A 17,500-nucleotide genomic window follows, 5' to 3' on the forward strand; every position below is an offset into this window, starting at 1 on the left:
TATATGTGTGTAAATGAGAGGGTGGGTAGAGGAATGATGAGGATGCAGGGAGTAGAGTTGGTAAAGGTGGATGAGTTTAAGTACTTGGGATCAACAGTTCAGAGTAATGGTGAGTGTTGAAGAGAGGTGAAGAAAAGAGTACAGGCAGGGTGGAATGGGTGGAGAAGAGTGTCAGGAGTGATTTGTGACAGACGTGTACCAGTAAGAGTGAAAGGGAAGGTCTACAAGAGGGTAGTGAGACCAGCTATGTTATATGGGTTGGAGATGGTGGCATTGACAAAAAGGCAGGAGTCAGAGCTGGATGTGGCAGAGTTAAAGATGTTAAGATTTGCACTGGGTGTGACAAGGTTGGACAGGATTAGGAATTAGTATATTAGAGGGTCAGCTCAGGTTGGACAGTTTGGAGACAAAGTCAGAGAGGCGAGATTACGTTGGTTTGGACATGTGCTGAGGAGGGATGCAGAGTATATTGGGAAAAGGATGCTAAGGATGGAGCTGCCAGGTAAGAGGAAAAGAGGAAGTCCTAAGATAAGGTTTATGGATGTGGTGAGAGAGGACATGCAGGTGGTTGGTGTGACAGAGCAAGATGCAGAGGACAGGAAGAAATGCAAACAGATGATCTGCTGTGGTGACCCCTAACGGGAACAGCCGAAAGAAGATGATAATGAACTCAGTTGTCAGTCACTCATGGAGAAAAATCTCCACTCAAAGGGAATGACTATTAGTGCACAAAGAAAATAAACAGCAGCATTAATTATGTCTAGGCAGCACTGATGATGAGGTAAATGTTTTGCATACATTTGTACATATTTCTGCTTATTACATTTGTCTCTGTCTTATTATTCCACATTTGATGAGATAGAATTTTAGACAAACAGGCATCCATCTAAAGGATTTTCAACCATTTGGATTTGATCATTTGAAATTCAGCCTTTCCCTTATTCTAAACCTGTCATATTGCAGACAGTGTCATAATGTATTGTCACATATAATTTAGTCATGTGATGCGTACTGCAGCCATGTTAGAAAAGGAAGCAAATCTTTTATTTTGCAATAACACCAATTATGGATCCAGACATTAGATGGCAGGAAATAAATTTCATTTATTCTGTTTACTATATGTAAGTCTGTTCGTACACATGCGAAACATAACCCAATTGCAATAGACATAAATGTATTTTCTAAGAATACCAAGAAGAAAATGATAAAATGTCACACAACCCCCCCCCCCCCGCTGCAGCCCTGCATCAGGGTGTTAGGGTGTCAGATGTGAGTATTTAAGGGATGTCACTAGTGCTATATAAGCTTTGCATGTACAGGTGGAGGTGATGGGGTATATGACCCTCAGTTTTGTCAAGTTCCATTTCACATGTTCTGTGCCAGCATTCCATGCAACATTACTTTAACGTGTTTTCAAAAAAAAGGAATCGGCAGGAGTAACTCTAATGCTTCACAAAATGTTCTAAAGGAAAATGTACAAATCCTGTGTTTTCTTCTGTGTAATAGCAATAAAGAAAGAAAAGTGGATCATGTAAACCTATTAAGCAACATTTATTTTCTTTAAAATTCAGGCATTCTTTGATACTAAAACAAATCAAACTGTATTTCAGTGAAAAATAAAAAAAATGATAATGGGTAACATCACCGATTATTTTCTCTAGGTTAAGTGAAATGCAGAATAATATTTTTTTCTAACTCAGCAAATGAGAAACAGAGAAGCTAATATTCTTTTTAGTCTAAAGTAACTTAAATCCATACATTATCATTGCTATAATTTATTCTTGGTGTTAGAAAGTAACAATCACATGCCAAAATGCTTTAGGAAGATATTAATATATTATTTCTCTTAATATCCTCAGCAATATCTTACCAATTTTTTACATTGTTATACTCTGCTTTGCCCAACATGTTGTGTATGTTAATGAGGTGGTAGGTTAGGTGTGCATATGTATGTGTGTGTGTGTGTGTGTGTGTGTGTGCGTGTGCGTGTGCGTGTGTGTGTGTGTGTGTGTGTGTGTGTGTGTGTGTGTGTGTGTGTGTGTGTGTGTGTGTGTGTGTGTGTGTGTGTGTCGATGTGGCTGTCATACTTGCACATACCCCAAGACTTACAAGCAGATCCCTAAACAGTGACTCAGGGTAGGACCACTAGCCTTAGGAATAACTCTTTAGATGTAGATCAGGAGGAAATGCAAAACACCAGCGATAGCTTTTTAGATGTGGGTTAGGGGAATCACTACCAACCAGGAACTGCTCTTTAGACATAAATTGGGAGGAAACTCTAGACACCAATGACACCTCTTTAGACATTGGTCAGGGGAAACATTAGATGCAGTGGCTTTTTCCAATTCCTGGAATGTGCTTTATCTTCTTGTAACACCCCACACACACTCATTGATATAGTATATACTTTGTATGCTTAACATAGCTATATGTACTCTTAACTAATGCCTGTTGAAAATAATTGCCCACCTTCATCAGTATCTGAAGTTTAACTACAAGTGATAAGCCTACTGCACAACTTATGCAAGCTCTTGTGGATTTTTGTAAAAATAGATCAGCACAGCATTTGTGTTAAAACACATGCTTTTCCATTACTCAGTATAGTCAAAATGCAGCTTTAATCATGTTTGCAGGATCACACAGTACTTGGTTGAAGTATTTATATTAAACGGTATCTTTTCTGCCATCTCTTTATTATTATGTGTGATAAGATTTACCGTTTCATTTTAATCATCAGACTTCATAAAAAAGTCAATTTATTAGTTTGTAACTCAATCAAAGCCATAGTTCATCACTGGAAGGTTATGATTTAATTTCATTTTTCCTGATAGCAAATGCTTTATCTCATCTAAAACATTCTCTCATAAACTTCAATTGCAGCATTGTTAGCATAGAAATATCATTTCGATTCCGAATGTAAATGATCCTTTCATGTTGAATTATCTTCTGTAATGTATAGTTAATTAAATAATCTGTATCTTCTGATCTTCACCTTCCAGTCTCTGGCTCAGGTGTTCACTCCTGATTTCTACTCACTAAGTAAAGTCTGCATGTCTGCGTTGGTGCTATCCAGGTACTCATGTTCAGTCCAGTTCAAATAAAAAAAAAATGCTGGCTAATTGGCTTCTACTAACTGCTAGTACATTGTATTTTATCTTACCCTTGTGTGTCAGGGTGTGACTAAAAGGAGTCCATGATTCGCCAATGGGCTTAACAGACTTTTCATGATTTATTAACTATGTAAGTCCACCAGCAACACTCCCCCCTTTTCAACAGCAACATAGAATCATGTCTGGTTTAGTCACTTATTCAGAGATACACTGTAATCAGTGAAGGTGGAAATAATCAAACCCTCTACCCTGGACTACATAAAGCAGCTCATTAACAGTTCTGAGCCTTAATTAGGTTAACAAATAAATGAATCAACCAGTTAATAAACAAACAGTAAGCATTGTGAAAAATGAACAGTAATACAATAAAAAATATACAATCAAGAAAAAGTAGGTAGCCATTCACTACTGGGAACAATAAATGCTTATCTCATAAAGATCAGCCCCTGAAAAAGACTAACTAGTTAAATTAATCAAGTTCAGAGTGCTTTGTTATTTTGAAAAAATGAACTGTTAGTCACTTCACAAATTCCCTCTACTACCACATTTTGGTTGTTTTCTGCTAAGAAATTATTCATATTTCCATAATCAAATTTTGAACACACAGTATCTACACAATTTTTAGAATAGACATAAGAAGTGCTGCATCTCTTTAACCTCTAATGAACCCTTAAGATATTTTTTTACATGGTCAGAATAATACTTCAGTGAGTACTTAACCATGCATATCATGTGTAAGCTAACCTAGATTTATAGAAACAAGCTTGGATCAAAGGGATTCAAAAATAAATACAGTTGTGTTACAGACCATACAGATGGTTACAGAGGTCATCTCTTCTAGGTGCTCTAAGTAAGAATGGAAATGACTCATATAGTCTCTTTTAATCCAATAAATTAAAAAACGGGACAGGAAAATCAGTGATACCCCTTAAATCCTTGGTGTTTCAAAGGTAACAATTAACATAAAGGGCAAACCCAGTACTATATAAAAAATGTAGCTTGCAGCTGGCCTAAATTCATTTTTTGTTAGTCTTCATTTACTTTCATTCAGAAATTATAAGATTATGATTGGGTCTCAATCATAACAGACTTGTGAAGTGTTTGACATATGAATGACAAGAAATTAATCTCTTGACTGAATCTAGAAATTGATATTAAGAATGTACAACTGTTATGTTAAAAGGGATTTGATAATAATTTGTGGTACATTTCATTTATTTATTTACTTGCAGTGTGTTAACCGGTGAAGTCCATTGGGCCAAGGTGAGCCCTTTTTCAATGGAAGCCCAGCGAGAAAAGCTACAAAGTGCATACATACAAAACAAATATCAGCAAGAAGCAGTACAAATACTTAATACAGTATATTACAAAAAGAAACTCAGCAGTAGCTAATACAAAATTGTATTCAAATTAATAGAAACAATCCATTTAGTAATAGCAGTAGCAATAAGAATTTTGTGGTATGTCGTAAAGTAGTACAGGCCTATAATGAGAGAATAAGATGATATCTTATGTGGACTGCAGATGCCTACACAAGCTAAGATATTAAAGGGAGAATGTAATAGTAAAAGAAAAGATGAAGGAGGAGAAAAATCAAGGTGAGAGGTAGATAGAATTTAGAGAGAAATGTTGAAGGAAGTGAGAGTGGGAGTAGGAGTGGTAGGGTGGAATTTAGGAGGAGTGATAGCAGGAGCACTCCCAGGTAGAAGAGAGATATGAATGGAGCAAAGTCTTAAAAGTGGAGAGATTCTGGGTAGTTCAGATGTAGGGAGGAACTGGGTTCCATTTTTGTGTGAGGAAAAAAGACAAAAGAAGTTGCCCAGGAGTACCTGATGATTTCTGCACTTCAAGGAGTTTTTGATTATTAGAACTGAGGGTTCGATCATGAAGATGCATAACTAAGGATGGAGGAGAGGGGGAGACATTGTGATGGGTTGAAAATGAGTTTATGAGCAGTGGAGAGCTGAATATAAGAGAAATAGCTAGGGAGCTCCAGCCAGTTCAGTGAGTGTAAGAAGTCACAGTGGTGGAAGGAGGATTTAGAGCTGGTAGCAAACTTGGAGATTTTATTGTAACAGGATGCCAGTTTAGCTTTGAGGGTGGCTTGAAGATTGGTAAGGAGAGGTGCTCTGTACATGAGAGAGGGACATAGGTATGTAGTAGAGAGAGTAAGTTTAGTCAAAGGGTAAGGTAGCAACTGTACTGATAAAGCATTCTGAGTTTCTGATGAGTTTTTTTGATGTTGGTTTGAAGGTAAATGTCAAATTTCAGTTGTTCATCGATAAGGACGCCTAGAAGCTTAGTACGGGAGACAATTTTGATAGGAGTCTTATTCTGGCTTTCTATAGAAAAAGGGTCCTTGTCTATTTTGGTGTTTTTAGATAGGGTAAATATCATGATTTTGGTTTTGGATGCACTATGAGCTAAGTGATTATTTAGCCTCCATGTCTCAGTGCTGTTGAAGGCAGCTTGAGTTACTTGCCTGAGTTTAGGGAGGGATTCAGCAAAGCAGATAATGGTAGTCATCTGCATATTGGACAAGTTCAGCATTAGGGATACAGTGATGGAAGTCGTTAATGAGGATATTAAATAGTAGAGGACCCAGGATAGAACCTTGGGGGATGCAGTCAGAGTGTCAAGGTAGGAGGAGGTACAGTTATTCCATTTGATGGCCTGCGGTCTATCAGAGAGGTGACTGGATAACCAGTTTAGAGATGAGAAGAAGAGATTAAGCTGAGAGAGCTTAGACAGAAGTAGGCTATGGGAAATTGTATCAAAGGCCTTAGACAGGTCTAAGAAAAGAGTAGATACAATATTGTCAGAATTGCGGCATGGTTAATGTTATCAAGAAAGGATAGTAGGGCTGTGGTGGTACTGTATCCAGGTCTGAATCCATGTTGTGTCAGGGTTAGCAGATGGTTGTCTAAAAGGCAAGGTAAAAGTTGAAGGTGAATGCATTTTTCAAGTATTTTAGAGATAGGAGAGGGAATGGCTATGGGGTGGAAGTTGGAGATGTCAGTGTTGTTGCCTCCTTTGTGTAAGGTAGTGATAAAGGCCTATTTCCAGAGGAGGGGTACATAGGATTCATAGATGGAATGATTGATTAGAATACAGATGGGGAGAGCTATGCCATCTGTGGCCAACTTTAAAGAACTTGGAAGGCTGTCATGGGCATTTGAGCATGGTTTTAACTTTTGGAGGAGGTTTTTATAGTGTTGACAGGGATGGGTTTGAGGGAGAAGGGAGAGGCTTGGGAAACATTTTTGGCAGAAGGAGAAGCGTTGTGAATGAGAGAAATGGAAGGACCAACAGAGTTCTGAGGGAAAGATGTGGTGAGATTGGCTATTGAGTCAATGAAGAAGGAGTTAAATTTGGTGGCTTGGTATGATCTGGAGAGATAGGGGGAGGACAGTGACTGTCTTTTCTGCTGGGAATGAGGAGAGCAGAGGTACTACTGCAAACTTTTTGGGGGATAAATTTGTGATTATTTTGAAGCTTAGAGTAGTAGGATTTGCTGTCAGAAGCAATTTGTTTTTTAACTGTATTATAAAGTTGTTTATATTCAGTGAGGGAGTTGGGTGTTTTGTGCTTTTGGTGGAGTTTCCATGATTTATCATGGGTAGGCATGAGGGTTATAGTTTCTTTTAGAGCCATGGGGCAGTTTTGTATTTCACTCTTTTTGTTCTTGGAGGGGCAAAGCTGTTTAGCAGGTTAATGAAAGAATTATTAAAGTAACAGCCTTGTCAAGAGGAAGAGTTTTCAGAGGGTTCCAGATCATCTGTTTCAAGCAGTCTGAAAAGGATTGAGGGTTGAAGTTTGTTAGGTTATGGGTTAAGATATAATTATGCTGTAAGCCTAGAGAGGAAGCAGTGTGATGTATGAAGGTGGAAAAGTGATCACTGATGGAATCAGGCAAGGTGTCACTGTCAGAAATATTATTGGGATGGGAAAATAATATCTAGTCCAACATCCTGCCTGAAGAGTTATCTTTATTAGGTTTAATAGGAGAGTTAATTAATTGAGAGAAGTTGTATAAGTTGATATTCTGGGAGGTGGTGGTTGACTGAATAGAAGTCCAGTTAATGTTAACATCTCCTAAGATGATTGTTTCATTTGTTATATTAGATGAGAAACAAGAGGGAATATCTTCAAGAACGGGGATGTTATTTCCAGGTGGAATATATAGAGCAGGTATAATTATGTTTGTATGGGTGTTGATTTTTAGGAGGACTAGGGTTATTTTGACTGTAGCGAATTGAGCTATATGGTTGGTATAAGGAGTGACTGTTAGAGAGGAGGATGAAAGCAGGTATTCTCTGCCTCCTTTCTTTTGAGTTCTGTCATTTCTTATGCTTCTATAGTTGGGGGGGGTGATTTCACAGTCTTTTACAAGTGGTTTGAGCCATGTTTCGAAGAATGATGGTATGTCAAGGTGGTTATGCGAGAACCAAGCATGGAAGCTGGGTAGTTTGCTACAGAAGCTTTAGGAGTTAATAGTAATGAAGAGAGAATTGTGGAAAAAGGGTGTAGGCGTTGGAATTGGGTATGGTTTCTGATTTGCAAGGGGTCCGGAGTTGAGGTGTATGTCTCCTGAAAGGAGGACAGGGATAAGTTCAGGAAGGTGGGATAGAATTTCTGAAGAATCCCTAGAGATGGATTTAAATGGAGGAAAGCATATGGGATAGGGATTGTGAGGGACTGGGTCTATATTTGAGGTGGTAAGGAGCTGTCTGTGAAAGAGGAGAGACTCATTGGTTTGGTAGAGGTGAGGAGAAGTGTATAGAGGTTGTGTGGAAGGGTGGGAAATAAAGGAAGTCTGGGAGATGAGTAAGGTGGAGTAGAAGGTAGAAGGAGATGGGAAGGAGTGTTTGGAGTAAGGAATATGCAGGTATGTTGTCCATAATTATTGTAATGTAGTATGGAGGTAAGGTGTAATATAAAAGGAAGCAATGATTGGTAAAGTGGTGTGTAATGTGAGATGATTTAGATACGTTAAAAGAAAGAGGAGATTATCAGTTGAGATCAGGAGGAATCAATTAGCGAGAGGGAGGGGAGGTAGATAATAGATAAGTGGGTGGAACCTGGTATGATAGGCTCTGTATGATGTGGGAGTGGTTTTGTGGTTATAAATGTAGAAGATGTGGGGGTGGTTGGAAAATGGGGGCAGGGTATGGGAGTGACGTAAGCCCAAAGGGCAAATGAAGTGAGCAGAGCCGAAAATGAGGAATGTGCAAGACAAGAAACTCAACAAAAAACTATCAGTGAAAAGAGCCACTGTTGGGAAGAAAAAGCTGCAGGCAAGCCTAATGTGAGTATAATTCAAGGGTTATGGTTGGGGCTGAGAGTTAAGTGGTTGTGGTTAACAGTGACACGGCAAGTACACCTCAAAAGAGTTAAATCCCTAATCAGAATAAAAGCGCTGAGAGCAACATAGAGCAGGGCAGTAATGTACAATATGTTGGTAAATGTGGGAATGGGGGTGTGCTTTCATCTAGTGGTTTAACTATGTAAAGTTTATATTTGGAAAAATAAAACTATTAGCAGGGAGGAAGTAGGCTCCTGGTGGGGGCTGAATAAGGAGTATGAGACCATCTTTAAAACTGCTGGTGTGCATGCCACGTAAAATAACAAAAACAATATTATATGGTAAAACCAAGGTGCCAAGTACTTAACATACACTCAAGTAAACAGTAGAGGGAAGGTTCAGTTGCTCTTATGTAATATTAGCTACAGGGAAAAAAGTGTAGAAGCACAAAGTGTTTTACAGCTTTGAAAGCCATCATACATATTGGACTAGATTCATTACTGTACCACTGCATGTACACATTTTTTATTTTAATTAAATAACCTTACATGGTGCTTATGGACATCCAGCATGAAGACATGCAACACCATGAAGGATTGGCCGCAGGGCTATGCTATTGAGCTATCCTATCCTGGAGGTGAGGCATATGCTAATTAGCCATCTGCTGTCTTCTCAGAACTGTCCCCAGGAAGCCATCTACCTGGTTGAGCAATTCAATAAAGCGCCTGACCATATAGCTCAGCACATCCATCCCTCCCATGTTGTGATAGTGAAAATAGCCAAAAGACCATGTTCAGGCATGAATATGGATATGTTTAATACAAAGTACAAAAATACAGATGCTTATCCACTGAAGAAGATGTTTAATACAAACATAATTACTGCAGGGACTGAGGGTGGGGGAAGGCACACTCTACAGTGCTGTATTGGCACTAACATTGCTACTGGGATGAAGAGATACACTAGACATCAGGAAGTAATGTCCTATGACACAGAACAGCATGACAAGGATGGGAAGGTAACACCGTACACACTCTTTATTGCCGTACTGGCACCAACTGCTATATGGGGTTTGGAGATGGAGGGAGCCAATAGACCACCTGGAAATGCTTTGATGTGATGTCACTAATTTTACTGTGAGGGTGGGGGGTGCACTACAGACCAGGGAATACTCCTTAAAAGTGCCATAAGGCACAGAGAGCATGACGAAGATTGGGGATAAACCAGCTAATATCAGGGCTTGTACTCTTTAAGTGTCATAATAGTACCAATGATAGTATGGGGTGGACAGACCACTAGACCACCAGAGCTGACTCTTTAAAATGCCATAACAGTGTTGACATTGTAATAAGGATTGGCTGGTGGGGAATACTGTAAACTAGACCACCGGGGACTAAATCATACTTGACCTAATGGCATTAAAGTAGAAGAGTAGAGACAGTTAGGGACTATAGTTTGTGTGTGTGTGTGTGTGTGTGTGTGTGTGTGTGTGTGTGTGTGTGTGTATGTATGTTTATGCATGTGTGCATGCATATGTGTGTGTGTGTGTGTGTGTGTGTGTGTGTGTGTGTATGTATGTTTGTGCATGTGTGCATGCATATGTGTGTGTGTGTGTGTGTGTGTGTGTGTGTGTGTGTGTGTGTGTGTGTGTGTGTGCATGTGTGCACATCTGTGATTGTACATGTGTGTGTAAGAGTGTGACTCAAGGGGAGGATTCCACTGTCTAAATGAGCTGCAGGGTACTATTGCAACTTGCATATCAGCCATGATCTGCACATCGTGGTAGTATCTACCATTCAGTTAACATCCAAGTTAGCTGTTAATGAGGTCTGACCCATTCACAGCTAACAAGTTTCTAAAGAGCAAATGAGCAACGCATGCTGGAAAGGCCTTTCTGGAATGAGCCACAGGGTTTTTACTGAATTCCCACTGTCAGCTGCTGTAAATTAAGTATACTGCTGATGGATTAACAACTTTAAAAGCTGGTAAACACTTCAGCCTGCCTTTGTTTATAAAGGTGTGCTGTTGCATGTGTGTGCATGTGTAGAACAGTGAGAAGTGTTTTACTGCTTTCAACACTGTTTTTGCTTCTCACAATTTTTTGTGGCAGCCACTGTTTATTCTATAGTGCTTGATTCCTTTCATAACAACTCTGAAGTCCATGCTTAACAAAACCTGTTATATACGGTTAGTTAGTTGTTGGTTGGGAAAATATGATTGTGTAAAATCCATTTTCAGCTGAGGACCTGGGAGAAAAGCTCCACATTTAAGTTAATCATGATGGACATTTATAATTGCAGGGTAAAAACATAACCATATCTGTGATGCCAGAGAGGTACTTTATAAGGTTGTCTTTCATTTGATTTCAGAACACCATGGCAGCCGAGTTTGCTGTCTGTGTGTTTATATATGACTGTCCATTTACTACAAGTGTTCTTTTTTCTATCAGCATGCATTTTAGTTTGAATTGCTAGAATAATTTAATTAAAATTATGATTTACCTGATGGTCTTTATTTTTGCAGCTCAGCAGCATTGCTGTTTGTATATCAGTGGTCTTTAATTATGCCAATTTAACTGTCATCAGATTTGAACAGTTATCACAGATGGATTGAACCCATTTTTATATTTTGTGTATTTTTGATTTAATTTAGTAGATGATTGTGTTTGTATTTGGACATGACCCTACAGAAATTATTGAATCTTCCACTGAATGGTTCATATCTAATATATCTATGCCTGGGTTTGATTTTCTTTTGAAAAAAGAAGTCAAGTCTTATAATAATAATAATAATTATTATTACTATAATAATAATAGCAATAATTATTATTATTATTATTAGTAGTAGTATTATAATGGCTAGTGCAATGCAAGTGTTTTATTTTGGTTACCTCAGTGTCACTTTGCTCTATCCTTTAATAGCTCTTAGAAGAAAGCCATACAGATGACGTGGATGAACTTGCTGAGGCAAATAACAAGTCTGTAATGTTCTCACTAGACTTTATTGGGTCATGCAGTTCATACCCTGTCCTGTTTGCTCCATGTGAGCTTTGTTGTAATCTTTAGCTCTATACAATTAAGTGGACAAGACAAAGTTACTGTGCAAGTCACAGGACAAATCTGCTAGATTAGAGGCTTCAGGTAGTGGAACATTTTATCACCTACCTTTCACAAGTTTCCAGGATGAACTCTTTGTATCTGTTCCAGTAGATCCTTGGTGTAAACTCATCCTAGTGGTGAGATGTTTGTACAGTCTAGACTACCTTTTTCACCTACAATTTTTTTCCTCATAAATGTGAACTATCTGCCCAGTTTTAAACAAGGGAATTAACCTTGATTGGATTTCTCACCTGGAGCACTCCAAAAGAGACATTGATCCAAAAGTGGAATTGCAAGTAATTCTTCTTTGCTGGATTATGTGAGGTCCTCTCCTAAATTTCTAGTACATGCAGACTACATATAGAGTTTACTAGCCAAGCTAGCTGTTCCTTCTTTGGATGTATTGGGTCCTGTGTGTATCAGGTGTTAATTTTGTCTTTACAATAAGTGCTTTCCATCTACTTTAAAGAAGTCCATGGTTAACTCTATTCTGAAAAAAATTCTTAAACACCAATGATCTGCATCTGTTAATTTACTATGCTGTCTTTCATCTATCCTTACACCTGTCATTTGTCACTAAGGTTCTTTAACCTACTCTGAGGTCAAGCAACCTCAAGACAAGTTACACTACCACAGACCTCAAGGACCACAGGAATTAAGTCAAAAAAACATTTCATGAAAAATAAACAAACAAAACAAGCTTCAAACGAAGCAAAACACTGGTAACCAAAAAATAAAAAAGAAACTGACCCAAAACAGTCAACAATATCAACTCTGAGGAAGTCATATTTTAATGATGAAAGTGCTTAGTTTATGGGACTTGCTGTTTTCTGCTCAAGTCATTAAAGTGGAGTGTCTCTGCCCATTTTGGGTTGGTTTGTTTTTTATTTAATGAAAAATATTTAAAAGGTTAAGCAGTTTCATCCACAATAAATTATATGGACTTCTTCAGAACAAATCAAAGTATGAAACCACCCTCAATTTCAATGTTAAGGTGAGTAAGATGACTCATGTGCAGGCACCTTAAAGGCATGTAGACCAATACAGGAACCAACTCATTTCATACCGATGTATTCTGTGAAACATACAAAACATAAATTAAAAAAATATATTGAATGCATAAAAATACACATATTTATATATGTTTCAACAAATCTAAAATCACAAATATATATATATATATATATATATATGTGTGTGTGTGTGTGTGTGTGTGTGTGTGTGTGTGTGTGTGTAAAATTACCTAACATACTAAAAATTATGATACTAAATTTCAACTAAAACCCAAAGTCCAATTAATACTTTGCATCTTGTTAATCCCATGCAATCCAGTTTTAAACATAATATGGCCTTGAGCCCCAACTTAAATATGCAAACCTTATAAAAATTTTACCGAAAACAAGTAAAATAAACAAATGAAGCCCCCATGCATTTACTCTCATTTAGGCTATACTACTTCCTATTCTTGTTTGATTAGTTATGCCTGCTTAAAATTTAATAAATAAGTTATATGTTCTATTTTACACTGTTCCATGTATTATGTCATATTAGTTATTTTAAAAATGTTTGCAAGAAAGCGAAGTTAACGTTTATCTCTTACTTTCATAAAAATTTTTCATATTTCTTTTTGTGTTAATCATGTAAGGTAAGTTTAAAACCACTTTGATATTTTTTCAAAATTTTCAAGTATACAGTCAAAATACAACCTAGAAATACAAAGAAAAAATGAAATTATTTCAATGTGTAATTGGTAAATATTAGTATACAATTACAATAGAACAGAGCTTAAATGACAAATATTATTATATCCAATTGCGCTAAATGATATTTGTGAGTTTTATGCTAGACAAAGTAATAGACAGGAGCTGGAATTCATCTGGAGTGGGTTGTTGTTTTGATTTTGTTAGTTGCTTGAGCATATACATGCTTGACATTATTAATATTAAAGTGGTGGTAAGATAAGATTTGCTTATACTTACTTTCTGTCATTGCAGAGGAATGCTTTATTAAGTGTGCTAAATCCTTCTTGGTATAGCTGGGCCCCTCAACTTGAACGCAGAATGCTGTCTGACTTGACAGCTGCCTATTCTTCTCTTGGACTTTGTTTTTGAAAAAAGATTCTGGTCTAGACTTCTACCTTTAGGGTTGCTGTGACTTCCCATGTCACAAATTCTGTGTCCATGTGTGAGAGCAAAATGCACATTTCTCCTTCCCATTCCTGTCCACTCCAGATGTTCCAAGTGTTATAATAAAGCAACTTCTTTACTTCTACATTGATTGGCAGAGATTTGGATTTAATTCTTAAAACACTACCTATTGGCTTTTTAACACCATTTTCCATAAACACTTAAACATAATTTAAAAATTTTACAGCAAAAACACTATTTTACACTTACATTAAACAAAACATAAACAAATTACAACAGAATTTACAATCAAGCACAATTTGGCATTGCTGCTAAACTCACACTAACTTCAATAATTAAGAAACACTTGGCTGAAACTCACAATCAACTGGATTGCATTTAAATTGGGTTGTTTTCTTGCAATAATCTTTTGCACAATCTTTTAGGATTTAGCAAAATATCTTGGATCACAATGATTTTAGTAATATATAATAACACATAATTAAATTTTGTATCTTACATTTTAAATGTATCACTTTTGTAGTATTGTATTAAACAAATAGTTTAAAATATTTAAAACTTAGCAATTGTAACAAAATACCAACAACCAAATATTGACAAATAAATGAACTGTCAAACATTAACACCATAAGTCCACAAAAACATCTGACCATTGACACCCACACTCATCACCCACCAAACACAGTTCAATGGTACCCAAAAAGTCATCTGAATAATTACACACAAAGAGACCTGTAAAATATGTCCACTATGTAACTAGAAAACAACTATTGACTAATTTAAAGGTTTGCACAAGTGCCTGCTGAAAAAGAAAATGCCTAACATACATTACAAAAAAAACGGTAAGAATATAATATTTAAATTAGGTTCCTAAGAATAAAACTGAAATGTCTGAAAAAAAACTTGATGGTTTAGATAAAGATAATAATGGTACTTGTGAAAAAAAAGCATAAGATAACCTCCATCCTAGTCTGAATAGAAGCTTTACACTCTGATCTGACTTTGAAAGAAAATTACAGAACATCCTGACAAAAATTTTCAGAACAGTAAATCAGCACAAACACAACAGTATAATACAAATACAACCCAACACAAACAAGCATAACAAAACAAACTAAAATGCCCCATCCCGCAATTCGCTTTTTCCAGCTGTTGTTACAAATTTTAAAAAAAATTTTCTAGTAGAATGATATTCAGTAATAACTCAAAGCAGCCTCTTAGAGAATCACAGTGTTGAGTAAATTTACAGTGCTCCTGATAACAGTAGTGGAAAAAGTTCTTATTCTGAGTATTGTACTTCCCACCTAATGCAGGAAGAAAGGTTCTGATAGAATTTCAATGCCGATCCAGAAAGGACACAGAATGTAAACAATGTGCCAACAGAGATTTAAACAATGTAATCCATGTACCAACCAAAAATAATGTATGTATTAAGCTAATAACTTCACATGAAAAAAATCTAATGTGTTGTACTTAGTTATTAGCTGTCTGCCTAAATGATAAAATTTTTAGCAGAATGAAAGTTAACGAAATTTAAATAATTTAAATATGCAGAAGAAGCAGTGGCAGCTCTAGTTGCATTGAAAAACAAATATGAAAGCATCATACTAACACAGCCTTAATACTATTAGCCAACATTTATGAACAATGAGTAATACACAAGTGTTGTGCCAAGTACAAAGCAACTGTGCACCCCCTTCAAAAAAAAACAAAATAAAAGCCAAAAGAAAAATATGAAAAAAAGGAAGCCATGGGTTGAGGGTTGAAGGGGTTGCAGGTTGAAGGGTTAAAAAAAAAAGCTAAACCTATATATATATATATATATATATATATATATATATATATATATATATATATATATATATGTGTGTATATATATTATTATATGTATATATATTACTTTAATATCAATTAAAATAAAAAAAAAAACTAAATTAAATTTCGAGTTAAAAAAAAAAAATTAAAAAAATAAAATATGCTCTTTGTCCTGCCTTTGTCTCTACTTCTTTTTTTTTTTTTTTTTTTTTTTTCTTTTCTTTTCTTTTCTTTCCCTTACTTTGTGATTTTGGATTTAAGTTTCTTGTCTCTCAAATGAATGTTGATGCTTAATTATGTTAACTGTTGCATGATTGTATTTGCAACCCGTCTGTAGAATTAAAATATGATTATGCTATATCTACTCTAATGTCTCTGTACAGTGTTCACAATACTAACTTCTGTACTTGTTATGCTGTATAATTGTAGCTAATCTTTTTTTTGTTAAGTTTTTAATACCTTAATGAATTTGTACATGGAGCTTTTCTCCCCGGGCCTCTGCTGAAAATGGATATGTATCCAGCTAGACTAGCCCGGTCAACAAAAATAAATAAATAAAAATTACAGTAAGGTCGTAAAGCAGATGTAAATGTTGAAAATATCAAATCACGACATTTCAAGTCAATTTGTGGTAAAACACCGAAAATATGTGATCCTGGTTTAAATAACAGTTCCCTTGTGTATGTGAATATTAATTCCACAGCAAACATATTTCCAGTGCTGAAATAATGATTTCCATGAAGAGAAAGTGCTCTGTAATACTGAGTAAGAACTCCACGTCCCAATAAACAAATTGTAATGAAAACTTCCAAATATTTACTGTAATGACATTGAAATAGTACACACATTAAAGGTAATGGCAGATATATCAGAATGAGCAATGGTGTGCCATTAATTGTACAAATCCTAATGGTGTCATTTCATCCTGTTTAGCCAGCAAACATTGTATCATATGTTCTTTGTCAGACAGCCTACGTTTCTTCAGAGATGCTGGCACACAACATAGAAACTTCTGTTTAACATCCTCCAAATGGTTTTGCTCCAAACAAATGGCATGCAGCACATCTGTGATGTATGGGTCTTTTTTACCCAAGAGAGACCTCAGCCTATGGTGCCATCCTTCCACTGCATTCTAGCTCCTAGGGTAGCCCATGGTACATGTAGAAGCCTGATTCCAAAAAGGAACATCAAATAGTGGTGGTAGTCTCTCTGATGTGGAACCCCTCATGCTATACCATCTTGGCCTCCCTAAACTGTAGTTATTTTTGAAGAACTCACATAAAGGAGCACCCCTTTCCCCCAATGCCTCCTCAATAGAAGTTAAAGTGTCCATAATATGTTCTGTGTGTATGAAAGCAAGTGAAGGTATCTGTTTACATAACAGTGCAAACTGAGTATCTGTACCATACACCTGCGTGAGGTTAAGCTTCTGGATCTGTCTCCATATAATTTGGCACAGATGAAACCAACATCCCTTTGCCGTACTGTTAGGTAGATGCTTTATTATGCTATTCACTGCACCCTTCTCAAAGTCACTGAGTACCATCCTTGGCTGGAAATTCAGATGGAAGTCCCCACATAATGCCAACATGGTTTCCCAGAACTGATCATAGCACTCCTCGCATTTGGACGGTAGGATGGCATACACTAAAGGTACTACCTTGCTGTTGCTGGCACCATGTAAGCTGCAATGAACAAAGTATACCTGTTTACACTCCCTGGTGCTAATGGGAAAAGTCCCATCAACAAGAATGTATTTAGAACTGCAGAGCAGGCCTAGATTACCCTCTGTAATGAGAAGGACAACATTATAGGTATGGCTGCAGAGTGCACTGTGTTTAATGATGAAGTGTTCCGGCTTCAATGGTATCATCTCCGGACTTAAATCTTTCAGACTTGCTAAGTCTACTCTGGGATTCGTGCTGTTCCTACACCTTACCCTACACACACTCTGCTTCAGTGCATCAGTATTAGTCATGGTGGTCACTACGTCAGTGGACGTGGTTACCAGGACCTCAGACACAA

The sequence above is a fragment of the Protopterus annectens genome, chromosome 1.part2, assembly GCF_019279795.1.
Source record: "Protopterus annectens isolate FY-2018-M chromosome 1.part2, PAN1.0, whole genome shotgun sequence".
NCBI classification, from domain to species: domain Eukaryota; kingdom Metazoa; phylum Chordata; order Ceratodontiformes; family Protopteridae; genus Protopterus; species Protopterus annectens.